Here is a 15,477-nt window from a genome sequence, read left to right as displayed (position 1 = left end):
GCAAGGTTTATTCCAACATTCTCTCTCTCTCTCTCTCTCTCTCTCTCTCTCTCTCTCTCTCTGCGTTCCATAAGTCGTATTATTTACATTACAACACCGGTCAGGATTTGTATGAAGAGAAATATTTTAGACCTACTGATATAAAGTTTGCATTGATGTAATTTAATTTTGTCATCCGTAATGTACAACGATAGAGGTTATGAAACAATCACAATATTTTGAAGTGATATATTGCCTTACAAATTAATGTTCTTAATATCGCCTCTTATTTTTCAATTAATTAGGTGCTAATGATATTTGATCTTAGAAATTAGAATTAAAACTTACCTTCATTTGATAATAGATTTGTCTTTGTAATACCCTGTTTTTTATTATTCCGGTGCATGTAATCGTGAAATTGAATATCACTAGCTGAAAAAATATGGTATCTGATCTCAGAATTAAGACTCAGATTTTTCAGTGGTAAGCATGAATAGCAGATTAGGAAATTATATATTTCCTTCAATTGTGTTTGTATCTCTTTTTCTAATTCCTTGTTTTGAATTCATTAAGTTTATTATCACTATGTAAATCTTGAAGATTGCGCACTCTTTTGAGTATAGATATATGTGTTTATATATATATATATATATATATATATATATATATATATATATATATATATATTTATATTTATATATATATATATAAATATAAACACATTATACACACACACATATATATATATATATATATATATATATATATATATATATATATATATATATATATATGTATATATATATATATATATATATATATATATATATATATATATATATATATATATATGTGTGTGTGTGTGTGTGTGTGTGTGTGTGTGTGTGTGTGTGTGTTTGTGTATGCATAAAGATATATATCTGGTTATGTTGTCGTTTCTAGAAAACTTCAATTTAAGGAGGAACAGGATAGCCAGAAGACGTGGTAACATTGCAAACATGATTATTTTTAAAACACAGCCGAGCTTCCGGGAGTACATAACTTTTCCCAGCATTAAGGTCACTTATCTATAGAATGACATAAAAAATAAAGAGAAACAGTAAGAAAACTATACTGATTGACTAGATCTAGAAGCATTAAAACAGATATAATTGACACCACTTTAAAATACATAATAACGTAAATTAAAAAAGGAACATAAAAACCGAAATTAACTGCAGATCAAAACTGACAAAAGAGAAATGGGTAAGTAATAAGAGATTACGTACTAAGCAGAAATTATCAAATAAAATCACAGAGCAGAAAGATACTGAGAGAGAGAGAGAGAAAAAAAAAACATGAATATTCAAAATAATAATAATGATAATGCAGTACAAAATACTGGAGAACCTACTGCTCATGTCGTAGTTAAATGACAACTGGGAGAGTTAGAAGACTGCGAATGGAAAAGGGTGAGTTGGGGTGGATAAAAGAAAGAGCAAACTATGCAATGAACAATGGAACAGAGGTGGTTTGGCTTTTGAGTGTTGGTGATTGTTGTTTAAAATATAGAGGGACTCTAATAAGGGAAGCGAATGGCTGTTTTTTGTTTGTCCGAATATTTGAAAATCACTGCAATGTATGTGATGGTGGCAAGACATAGCATGGAGTCTAATGGCACTATTTTTTTCTTTGCTTAAAGCTAAGCCTGTTTCTCTTTAATTTTCATGTCATTCTATAGATAAGTGGCCCTGATGATGGGAAAAGTCATGTACACCAGAAAGCTCGGCTGTGCCTCTGTTATACAGTACTCTAAGAAATACTAATGTCTGCAATGTTAACACGTCTTCTGGCTATCCTGTTCCTCCTGAAGATATATGTATACATATGTGTGGGGGCGGTTGTTTGTGCATATATATAGAAATATGTATAATCATATATATATATATATATATATATATATATATATATATATATATATATATATATATATATATATATATATATATATATATATATATATATATATATATATATATATATATATATATATACACACACACACATATATATATATATATATATATATATATATATATATATATATATATATATATATATATATATATATATATATATATATATATATATATATATATATATATATATATATATATATATATAGATTAAAAGGTGTATAAGAACACCAAAATTGTAAAACTCTTTAGGCTATATCTTACTGAGCTCAGTAAGATATGATCAACAGAGCTCATCTGTCTTCAACTACACGGATGATCACAATCACCGAATAAACTGGAATACGTCACGTATAATACATAGCAGCAGTTGTCGGTTCAAAGGTCAGATGGTAGAATCAGCACTTATTAAACAAAGAAGTACGACGAACCTTTTAAAAGAAGACTGTTATTCAGATCTGACTGACAAAACCTTCCTCCAACCAGCGGTAAATACGATTGACACGAAGCTGTCAACAGACGTGACGTATTGGACGACTCCCGGAGCATTCCTTCAGCTGTATAAAATACCAGTGTCCCGTACCTCTTAATTCATACCTGTCAGTTGAGGAAGACAGTTGTCTCCGAAATATAAAATCTACGTTTTTGGTGTTCGTATGGGCTGCCTTTATTAGATAGAGTTGTGTTTTAACAGAAAAAATGATTTATATATATATATATATATATATATATATATATATATATATATATATATATATATATATATATGTATATATTTTTGTATTCATATACACATACACACACACACACACACATATATATATATATATATATATATATATATATATATATATATATATATATATATATATATATATACACACGCATTATTTCTCGCTGCTGGGAAAAAGGGTGCTGGTGACTGGTACAATACATGTACATACGTTACCAGGGTCTAAGCGATGACAGGCAGGGCAGCCAATCGAGACTACTGTCTACCCCAACGCCAAATCAAAGTCCTTCAAAAGAAAAAGAAGGGATCGTGCTTACCCCATACAAATGGGAAAAAACACGTTAAAAGAAGATGAAGAAGAAGAAGAATTATTTCTTTATCATAAACGAACTACGAGGCTGTCAGCACGAAGCTTTATTCCCAGGCAAATCTTTGTAGAATGCCCATTCTTACACCCTTTGTTCCAGTGATTCTCTGCCTGCAAGAAAGAAGTGTATCCTCAGTAGGAAAAGACTTGACTCGGCGCTTCCCCTTAGTCCTGTCATCATTTCTGACTTGAGGCGTTTGGATCTTCTCTTTCCAAACTCAATTTAATTTGGCTCTTAAAACTTCCCTTCCCTTCATTATTCTTTTAAGGAGATTACACTCTCTTCTCATCAGGAAGAGAAGTAATCTCGTTTTCTTTCGCTCAAAAATTTAGTAATCCCATTTGGTTGCTATTAGGCGTGAAGGACTTATAAGATGAAAAGTTCCGGCTTTTACCTGTTATTTTACTCTAGAGTGTTTTTTGAGAAGGTTTCCATTTAAATATTCTACTGAAGTTTATTTGTTTATTTTCTTGGAATGCTTCCACACTTTTTCTAGTATTATATCGCTGTAGTCGAGGGATAACGTCTTGGTTTTCCAATAGAATCCTTCTCCTTTATATTAGGAATTTGTTAGAACTAAGGAACACACAGTCTTTCTCCCTTTCCCAGAGAGAAAGCCTCCAAGGAATCTCTCTCTCTCTCTCCTCTCTCTCTCTCTCTCTCTCTCTCTCTCTCTCTCTCTTATGAAGAAGAAGAAGATGAAGAAGAAAATTCTGCTAAATTAGAGCTTGAGAAGAGGCCAACTAAGCAGACACATACATACACACGCACGCTCCACAGAGCTGCCTATAATTAGTAACCGAGCATGGCAGTCCTGTTCATTATCTATAATCGTGCAACCAGTTTCAGGCTCAGTAAATACACTAATGATACGATTTAGCGTTGATGATTATAAATCTTCCTGAAGGGACATCATTGCAGATAATGAGATTTCTATCTCAATGACTTTCCCAAAGCAAACATTTAAGGGCTGCTAAATAAACAGAGTTACGCCTTTACGATGCTACTGGCACAGATGAATTTAATTTGCGAAATTATATAATCTAGACTTAATTACCGATTTTCATATATTGATGTTTAGGTTCAGTAATGCAATATTGCTTAATGACATTGTGCATTGGACCTATAACTATTATTTTTACATAATTCACATAACGAAAAGATTTCTAAATCATCTTGCGTGACTTAGTTGGTTATTAAAAAGGGGAATAATTACTCATTAGTAACAGGAGCTCTGAAATTATACACAAGAGATTATTTACTAGAGGTCATTAATGATAGTAGCAAATGATGCAAGACATATGATGAAATCCTCCACGGGAACATATTTGCCAGTTAGTCATTTATTTGGAAAAACAGAAAAATTAAGCAGTAGTAATCTTATATATATATATATATATATATATATATATATATATATATATATATATATATATATATATATATATATATATATATATATATATATATATATATATATATATATATATATATATATATATATATATATATATATATATATATATATATATATATAGTCTTGCTATATTATTTTCCCCTGTTATTAAATGTCCACCCAATCTTATTTTTCCCTATTCTTTGTATATTCCAATTCCTCGTTGGACGGGTGGGTACCGTTCTCAGCTAGCACTCTGCTGGTCCCGCGTTCGATTCTCCGACCGGCCAATGAAGAATTAGAGGAATTTATTTCTGGTGATAGAAATTCATTTCTCGCTATAATTTGGTTCTGATTCCACAATAAGCTGTAGGTCCCATTGGTAGGTAACCAGTTGGTTCTTAGCCACGTAAAATAAATCTAATCCTTCGCGCCAGCCTTAGGAGAGCTATTAATCAGCTCAGTGGTCTGGTTAAACTAAGGTATACTTAACTTTATATATTCCGATTGTTAACTCACTGTTTCATATGTTTTTGTGATAACTAACTTAGAAAAATTCTAAATAAGTTGCTGCCATCAACGACCCCTTTCACAGTTTTATACTGGTCCAATGGTATAGTGGTTAGTATCGTGGCATGCCACTCAGATGTCGCGGGTCCGCGTCTCCTCCAGGGCGATGAAAAATCATTGGCTGTGTATCATGATCAGTTACTGCTGCAGTGTTGGGTCTGCGGTGGGAGGGTGAAACTAACATTCTTTGGAAGCTTGGCCCCTGTGCGCTTGTTTCATGAGAACAGGTTTCATCTTCTACTGAAATATTAATAAATAATGATAATGATATTAGCTAAATACAGTCATTCTGATCCGTCACTCCTTTTGTCTCTTATTCTATTCTTAGGAAGTTGGGTGGCAATTATCGGTTATATTCCTTCAACTTTAAACCTGGCAAAATGATTTTATTCGTACCTGAAATATACATATCAATAATACCACTCAACAAGCATGATTGCTAATAGGCTTTTCTCCCCGTTCAGTAAATTACAAATCTTTTTTGAACTTGAGATTGCGGAAACACATCTGCAATCTTTAGAGCAAACAAAGAGAAATAAAAGTTGCATCGAAACTCCATGTCATGTAATGACGAGAAGAGAGAGAGAGAGAGAGAGAGAGAGAGAGAGAGAGAGAGAGAGAGAGAGAGAGAGAGAGAGAGAGAGAGAAAGAGAGAGAGAGGTTGTTGGGGGGTGGGGGAACTAGGAAAAAATAGTTTTTCTTTTAGATACAAACCTCAAATTCGATTACAGCTGTAAATAGCGAGTGATTATTTAAATGTTAAATTCAGGTCTTGTAAGCGTCCATTGACATTCGCATAATCCTGCCATAATTTGACCCTGTCTTAACCTTTTCTGACCTGAAATGAATTATTTTACAAAATACTAACCATGACACTGCCTAGTAGGCTATGCATTTCAATATTTCCCCTCATATTATAGACAAATGTTTTTAGAACATAGATCAAGTCACATGCGTTGTATCCTTTGTTTTCTATATTAGCTAGTATAAAACTGATGTACGTACATCATACAGGGATTACATGCTGACAATAGCTGGACTTTTAAACTATTATTACACCAAAATCAATATGTACTTTTCATTCATACTATGTTACCGATATCCCGTCATCATCAGAGGTTCTTACTTCGTTCCAAATTTTTCATAATATATATCTATGTCTACTTTTCTTATTAAGCATTGTCATTATATCTTAATGGTAATCTCTTAAGGTATTTTCCATATATTTGACACTCATATTGGCCAGATTCTAGACGCAGGGATTACCTGAATCCCGAATTTCAAGGGTAATTTTGCTTATGGCGCAACTCTCTTTCTTTCCTGAGATTTACGTTCTGGGAGAGTTTCGTCATAATCCAGTATTACGAATTCCTGTGGGATTGTTATTTCTCTAAACCTACGTTTACCATTTATTTTTAATTATATCCAAGATAATGTTCTAAGTTTGTTTTTCTACCTTTCCCCTCTGTCCCGTATGTTCAACTCTATACATATTCTGTGATAGGCTAATTCTGTTGCTCATTATTTACTTCAGTGGATCTTTTCACTTTTATTACGATTTAATTTCATTTCCTAATTATCATCTTAATTTTTAAAAAATTGTTTCTATCGTTCAACGCGTGAGTCATCGATTCTTTTAAAGTATTAAGAAAATTTGCATTATCGTAAAATAAGCAATGAAAAAGATTACATTTTACATAACCTGAGGGTACTTCGCTGTTGTCGAGGTCATCTTGCAAAAACAAGTCAGAACAGAACTTATTATGCAACGCCAGTTCAAAAACATCTGAATTTTTTATCTCCTTGCCAGGAACATAACAAAGCTTTCACTTTCATGTCTTATTCAGGACCCATACTGAGAGCCAAATCGGATTTAAATCCGGCTTATTATTAATTCCTGATGATGAGTAGTAACATCCGGTTAGTGGGTGATTTTCGTTGATGAGTAATCCATTTCCGCTTTATATATCTGTCTATACTATTTTTATCGTATTCATTTTAGTTTATTATGACAGAATACTAATTGGTAAATGTCAGTTGAACTGGGTTTTGTAGTGATTGTATAATAATTAACGTTTTTTTTTTTTTAAATTTTCAACTTATCTGGAAAATTCAGCTTCTGTGTTGAAAATCAATTCATTAAGTCTAATTCTGATGATAATACCGTTGTGCAAGTAGAATTTTGTTTCATTGTGAGAAAATGTTCATTAATCAAGCATTTTCTTGTTTATTTTTTTTCTCTTTTTTTTTAGAAAATTACCACACTAAACGTCACCGAATGCCTATGTAATTGTTTTTCAAGGGATACAAGCCGTATATGGTGAGATATGTAACCTTTATGAGATGCATATATATTTTCTCTAAGCCCTATATTTTTAACCGGAAGGGGAAACTATTAAGAGTGTTCGTCATCACCGGGCCACTCCTCAGATATTTTGTCACACTATGGAAAACTGGAGAAATTCCCAATAATCATTTGGAGAGACTTGAATTATTGTCTGCATTTGTTAAAAAAAAAGAACTTGATTTTGGGGGGTCATTCAGTAAGGAATTCTGGAAGGTTTCTTTGCAATCAGCACGGGAAACTGGAAGTGTTTTTTGTAAAGGGAATTTATACGATTTTTTTGATCAGTAGGAAAAGCTCTACAGATTTTTGTCGTCAGTAAGGAAAACTGGAAAGGTTCTTTGTCATCGACAAGGGAAAATGGAAAGGTTCTCTTGAACTATTACGAGAAATTAGAAACTTTTTTGCTATTAGTAGAGCAAACTAAAAAGTTTCTCTCTGATAAGGAAGTAAAGCTGAAGAGGTTATATATACTGTACTTAATGGCGGGTATTTCTCCAAGAAAGGAGGTGAATTCTGTGTGTTCTATATATTTCAGTCCCAAACCTCTTTCAGGCCGTGAACGATTTTCCTTGGCACACCACTTTACTGTTCAAGTAAGCTATTGGTGGTATAGTGGGAGTATTGTCTGTGGGTTGGGGGGTGTTTATTGTGAAGTGGACACATTACCTATCTGTACAGTGAGGCATTACTAACCGCTGCCTTGTTCCCCCAGAGCTCACCTAAGTGAAGAGGAGCCTTGGGCCGTGATCGTACAGGTGAGATTGACCTGTCTTGGTGAGTCTTAAACCTTTAAACAAGTCTGTGTATGCATGAGTCCAAATTAAATCATGACCCCTTTATCGTTACAGCGTCTACACGCTGCCCACCTGGCCTCCCAATTGAAACGATACGGAAAGGTTGACTTAAATCTTTTATTTCCTGTTAGAAGTCAGGTTCCCAGACTGAAAAATACACCGTTGATATTACAGAAATCTGGAAAAAATGAGATCTTTCCAATTATGGCATAGAAAAGTTAAATGAATCTGATTTTTCTTACATGACAGGAACTGAAAATAACAGGATCATATACCTCTTCCACAAGGGATATCTCTACATTCCCGTTCCATTTTTATTAAAAATTGCAGTTTAGCAATGAATGGTTCAGGAACAATATTTGTGTGCTTTGTAGTACATATATATAAATATATATATATATATATATATATATATATATATATATATATATATATATATATATATATATATATATATATATATGTATGTGTGTGTGTGTGTGTGTGTGTGTGTGTGTGTGTGTGTGTGTGGGTGTGTGTATGTGTATATATATATATATATATATATATATATATATATATATATATATATATATATATATATATATATATATATGTGTGTGTGTGTGTGTGTGTGTGTGTGTGTGTGTGTGTAATTTCCTCACTACTAGATACAATATAAGCACGCCCTTAAACACTCGGAAATCAAGGGAAATAGTTTTCTTTTAATTATGTCCGATAATGTTGCAGTACAATACAAATACAGAAATAAAAGCTTAATTTCTTTAGGGTCAGATATCATCTGGCTGTACTTGTAGGCAATCAGAGATCAAGTGGAGTAGTTTTCGATTAGAAGGAGAACCGAACTGATTAATATTGGAAGGTCAGTTAATTAGGAGTCTAATCTAGTTGGTCCATTGATTTAAATTACTTAGCATTCAATGTGTCTATAGGACGTCTTTGAAGGACCTTTGATTATTTTTCACGGTGCATTATCTTTTGGGAATCATATCCTCTTGAACATTTAAAGCGTCTTATTAATCTCACAAACCTTGTGCAGTTTTTCCCAAACAGTCATCTAACTATTTTACAAATTTAATAAGCTGAATTTAATCATCTAGTTGATTACATATCTCTTAGAAAAGCGTAATGTTAAAGTAAATTAGTAGCTAAAATGTGTATACCTCATAGCTCATCGAGTTTTAATGAATCATATCAAAGCGTGGTTATCAAAAACTCTTGTATTTTTCGTTACCCAACCAACACCGCAAATAGGAACTGAATAAAAAAACGTACTTTTAAATGTTGAGGCAAATCACTGAAATGTGGAAGGATGTAGTATTTGATTTTGAGGAAAATGTTCGAGTTGATATGTCCGGGGAAAGATCAAAGTGAAGTTATAATATAGAATAGATCATAAATAAATAGGGAAATGATGAAATGTTATCAGGGATTGACCTTTCCTCTATTATCGGCAGTTATGTAACATCGATTTAAGAACAGCGTTGTGATCTGTCTGTGGTAGATTTTATTTTCTTAGGTTTGCTATACATACAACAACAAATATATCAATATCCACTGAAATACAAGTGAATGGCCTCTCTCTCTCTCTCTCTCTCTCTCTCTCTCTCTCTCTCTCTCTCTCTCTCTCTCTCTCTCTCTCTCTCTCTCTCTCTCTGTTTGCCTTCTTATTTATTTATCCAGTTATCTCGCGTGGAAACGTTTTTCAAGCAATTTATCTGGTAAACTCTACGTCCGTGTTTGTTAAATATTCTGTTCATAGGGTGACCTTTGAAAAGGCATTAGAATCGTTCAGTTGACTTCCAAATGAATAAAAATGCAAAACTTTAGATATATATGATAGACTCGTTAGCTTCCGGGCAACGATATGGAAGGGCTGTGCTCATTAAGCTTTACCTGGACGTCATAAAATGAATATTTCACCTGGTGATTGGATGCCAGGTATATTCCACTCATTTCCGCTTTAGCCAGCAATTTTAATTACTCTCCCAGTACCCCTAATCGGCATAAAGAATTTAAAGGGTTATGAACGCGGAAACCAAAAGAAAATGTAAGTATTCCTAATAAAACCACATACAGAAACTGTAAATGTATTGATGATGAAATTCTGATCTTAGTATGAAAATAAAATAAGATGCATTACTCCACGTGTTTCTTCATGGTTGAAACGTTATATATATATATATATATATATATATATATATATATATATATATATATATATATATATATATATATATATATATATATATATATATATATATATATATATATGTATATATATATATATATATATATATATATATATATATATATATATATATATATATATATATATGTATATATACATATATATATGTATATACTATATATATATATATATATATATATATATATATATATATATATATATATATATATATATATATATATATATATATATATATATATATATATATATATATATATATATATATATATATATATGTGTGTGTGTGTGTGTGTCTTTGAAAGTTTTCGATTATCTGTTAAACGTTGAAAGAAGTTATTCGGACAGTTGAAAACGAATGGAAACACTAATGGCAGTGTATAATAACAATATATTAAAACCTAATATAATCTCGTGATCAACCAAATATGCCGTCAAATTCCTCCTTATACATTATGAAAAGGTTGGGGATCGCAAAACGACTGCAAAGGTGCTTAGAGAGAGAATCCCATTTCAGAATATTTCTCAAAGTCATATCAGGTGTGCATAAGCAAACCTGCGTGCATATCGGAAATAAGGAGAAAAAATAGATAAAAGTTGTTATTAGCTCCAACGCTGCATGCACACCCTCTGTTCCAGGCTTGCTCCCCCCCAGGCCCCTCCCCTCCAAACAATTTGGAACGATCACAGAATTCCCTGGTCGCAGCGACATTTCCTCAGGAGGTAAAATTATCGGACATTTGGAGAATTCAATTATCTTGAAAGAAAAATAGCTACGGTAAAAATGGTTTTGAATCAGCGTAGGCTCCGTTTTCTGCCGTCTCTGATTCTATTTGTCTCTGATTCTATGTTGATATTGGGTAGGTAACGCTGTAGGTTGCGGAATATTATCGCGGTTTTATAATTGGATTGAATAATGCATAATGCAGCCTCTCTCTCTCTCTCTCTCTCTCTCTCTCTCTCTCTCTCTCTCTCTCTCTCTCTCTCTCTCTCTCTCTCTCTCTCTCTCTCTCTGAATAAATATGTACATAAATAATTTTAAAAATAAGCACTTTTTTATCATGGCTGCAACTTACAACGAAGCCAGGTGCATCATCTTGACATTTTCCGGCTCATAAATAATAATACGCACTAACCTTGGAAGAAATATCAGTCAAAGGAAATTATATTTACTTATTAAAATTAGATTTCATCTCGTTAGCATCTCCCTAAAATAGTTAGTATAAAAAAAAAAAACTCCAGAAGCTGAAGATCAACAAGAATGTTTGTAAATACGATGACATCCTTCTGTCTCCTTCATGAAATACTTGACTTGCAATATATATCATTAAATACAAACCTACGTAACGCTCGTAAAACAATTAGATATTGAAATTTGAAATTATACAAATCCTTTCAAAGTCATGCAGTTTTTTTAATTGATAAAATGAAATTACTCAAGTCGGTAGTGAATGAAACATTTCTTGACCAATTCAAACATCTTTCCTATTTCATCAGTTATTATTGATAGAATGTTAAAAAAAATTCTTAGCTAAATAGTCAACGGCTTATGTACTTCGCTCTCTTTAACTGTTTTGTGTATCTGCTCTGGTTACCTTGGAATTGAGAAAGACCCTTTCCCCAGTACTCGGTGCCTCTCTTCCCGCTTCTGTTTTACCTGAATTGTAATATTCCATCATTCAAGTTAATGGTTTAAAGAGGAAAGAAAATTCAAAGCTCGTATACACACACACACATTATATATGTATATATATATATATATATATATATATATATATATATATATATATATATATATATATATATTTGTGCGTGTGTGTGTGTGTGTGTATGTATACATATATATATATATATATATATATATATATATATATATATATATATATATATATATATATATGAGTGTGTGTGTGTGTACTGTATACATACAAATATATATATATATATATATATATATATATATATATATATATATATATATATATATATATATATATATATATATATATATATATATTACTAAAAGGACCTCATTCAAACTGGATGGTATTTAATGGAGTTTTATTCAAAAAGTTACAAGCTTTCTTGGACAAACAGTCCACATTATCAAGTATCCGTACTTGATAATGTGGACTGTTTGTCCAAGAAAGCTTGTAACTTTTTGAATAAAAACTCCATTAAATACCATCCAGTTTGAATGAGGTCCTTTTAGTAATTCTACTAATGCACAGAACAATTGTGTATGTGATAAAGTTAATATATATATATATATATATATATATATATATATATATATATATATATATATATATATATATATATATATATATATATATATATATATAGTGGCCTTTCACCACTACCTTACCCATTTCTAAATTTGGTTTTTACATACAGTCAAGTGGGCTGATTGATAGATAATGAAACAAGTTTGAGATCATAGAGAATGTTAAAACTGGTATCAGCGTGAAGGAAATGTAATTCCCTCCGAATTACATGTTTTTCATCATGATCACCATTTACGGCTACACATTTTTCTAAACGCTTAATCCATTTTAACATTCCGTCCATTACGAAATTTTATCGTTTATTTCCGATCCAATTCCGCACAGCGGCTTGAGCTTCGCCATCAAATGAAAAAATGCTGACCGTTTAACGCCTCTTTCAATTTTGGAAATCGCCGGAGGTCTGAAAAGGGCAAATCCCGGCTGTACGGAGGTGCGCTGTCATTTTGAGTTTCAGCCTTCTCGCCGTTTCCGCTTGTTTGCTGACTGCAATGCAGCTTTTATTATCTTATTGCAAAGGAAAATTTTCTCCTTTCAGACCTGACAATACTTTTCTGAATTAATCGTCTTTTGCATCCCATAAATTTGTGAGCATGATTTTCCTCACTGACGGATGTGTTTTGAATTTCCTTACTCTCGGACAACCTGGGTGAATATTGTCCACAGGCTGCCTTTTGCGATCAGGGCATAATGATGAACCTAAGACCCATCTCCCGTGGTAATGCTCATGAGGATATCATCTCTCTGGCGACGTTATTTGCTGAGGAGTTCTTGCAGAACATTTCTTCATGGACGGGATGAAGAAATGGACAGAGCGCTTAGAAAAACTTTTAGAGTAAAATGGCGATTACGTTGCAAAGCTAACATGTAACTCAAAGACAAGTAAATTTCCTTGATTATAAAACCAGTGTCATGTACTAATTGGTCTGAAATTTGTTTTAGAGCCTTAGAGATCTTACTTATCAATCAAGTAGAATAAAAATATTGTTGAAGGTAATAATAAAAACAGCCCAATCCAGCAACGATCATCCGCCTGATTATTTAATGGTTTAGCTTCAGTTGTCTGAACGCGCTAGTCTGCTTTCACCGCCCCACTCATTTGTAGGTATTTGTAACATTAAATTTTGTAGTTAAAAAAAAAAAGTAATATTCATACCAAATTCTGAACCTTTTGTTGTCTTTCCTAGAATTCATATCTGAATGAGTGTAATCTTCAAACCGTTAAAATTTATAATGCAATTAAAATGTTTACACCCAGGCATCAAAAATCAATCGGTTTCAAGTATGAGTCAGGACCTAAGCAATAACAGCTCCTCCTCCTCCTTTGGTTGTTTTTAATGCTGTGAAATTCTGAATCTGTTTTGATATGTATAGGACCTCGGCTGTTTTAACTTTTTCTCTCCTGTTTTGGGAGAGGCAATGAGAAACAGTCAGGCCTCTATATCATTGTTTGAATCGGAATTTTTTGGTAGCAGTATCTTGGCAAACACACGAACGCGCGCCTACACATAAACCCACACACACACACACACATACACGCACACATATATATGTGTGTGTGTGTGTGTGTGTGTGTGTTAGATTCTACATATAGTCTGAAAGCCGCTCCATTTTCTTATCCACTCCTATGATGTGTTGATATTCAAAGCCAATTATGAGGGTAATTAAAACAGTAATTAATATTTTACTCCTGGCTAAAACATGAACAAATTAATAAACTACTATTGTTTATTGTTAATTTAAAGTTCTCGGAGCCGCAATATCAGGAACAAAAAAAATTTTCGTTCCATTGTCTCGTATCGCCCTCTTCAGGATGTGGCAAGCATCAATCTATCAGCCCTAAATAACGAGACAGTCTAGACAGAGATAGATAGACAGACAGACACAGGGATTTAATGAGTCGTAGAATTCATGCAGAGAAGCAGACGGTGGTGACAAACGCTTGAACAAGAGCAGGGATAAGGCGCGCTTCTATCTGTACAGTCGAACACATGGACGCACAAGGACTCCATAAATTCCGCGAGGTGCAAGCACCATTACCATGTAATGGGCCATTTAGCCAAGTTTAGTACCTGCTGTTATTTTTCATTGCACGATGCATTGGAGAGAGAGAGAGAGAGAGAGAGAGAGAGAGAGAGAGAGAGAGAGAGAGAGAGAGAGAGACGGCAGCTCTAGATTTTGGGTTATTTCACATAAGAGGGTCATCGACCTACTTTTTTTGATTTATAAAAGAAGAAAAATTCATCCTATCCTGTTTTTGAAATCTTGTACATTCGTTTCTTTTACTTTTAAAAGTAATCACATTGAGTAAGAACGCCATTATATATATATATATATATATATATATATATATATATATATATATATATATATATATATATATATATATATATATATATATACTGTATATGGATGTATATTTGATAATATGTCACTTAATAGCGTGTGGCAATATATTCAGCTAAGGCCACAGGAAAATTAAAGGGAAACAAATACCGACCCCTTTCGTTCACTGTACTTCGAAATGTGTTAGAATAACACGAAAGCGCTTGTTACTTCTGTCCTTCATTTTCCGTGTGGCCTAATTGAATATATATATATATACATATATATATATATATATATATATATATATATATATATATATATATATATATATATATATATATATATATATTATATATACTGTATATATGTATGTATATATATTTATATATATATATATATATATATATATATATATATATATATATATATATATATATATATATATATATATATATATATATATATATATATATATATATATATATATATATATATATATATATATATGTTTAC

This window comes from Macrobrachium rosenbergii, chromosome 49 (assembly GCF_040412425.1).
Source record: "Macrobrachium rosenbergii isolate ZJJX-2024 chromosome 49, ASM4041242v1, whole genome shotgun sequence".
Lineage (NCBI taxonomy): Eukaryota > Metazoa > Arthropoda > Malacostraca > Decapoda > Palaemonidae > Macrobrachium > Macrobrachium rosenbergii.
The sequence above is the reverse complement of the archived record's forward strand: the minus strand, read 5'-3'. Positions refer to the sequence as shown.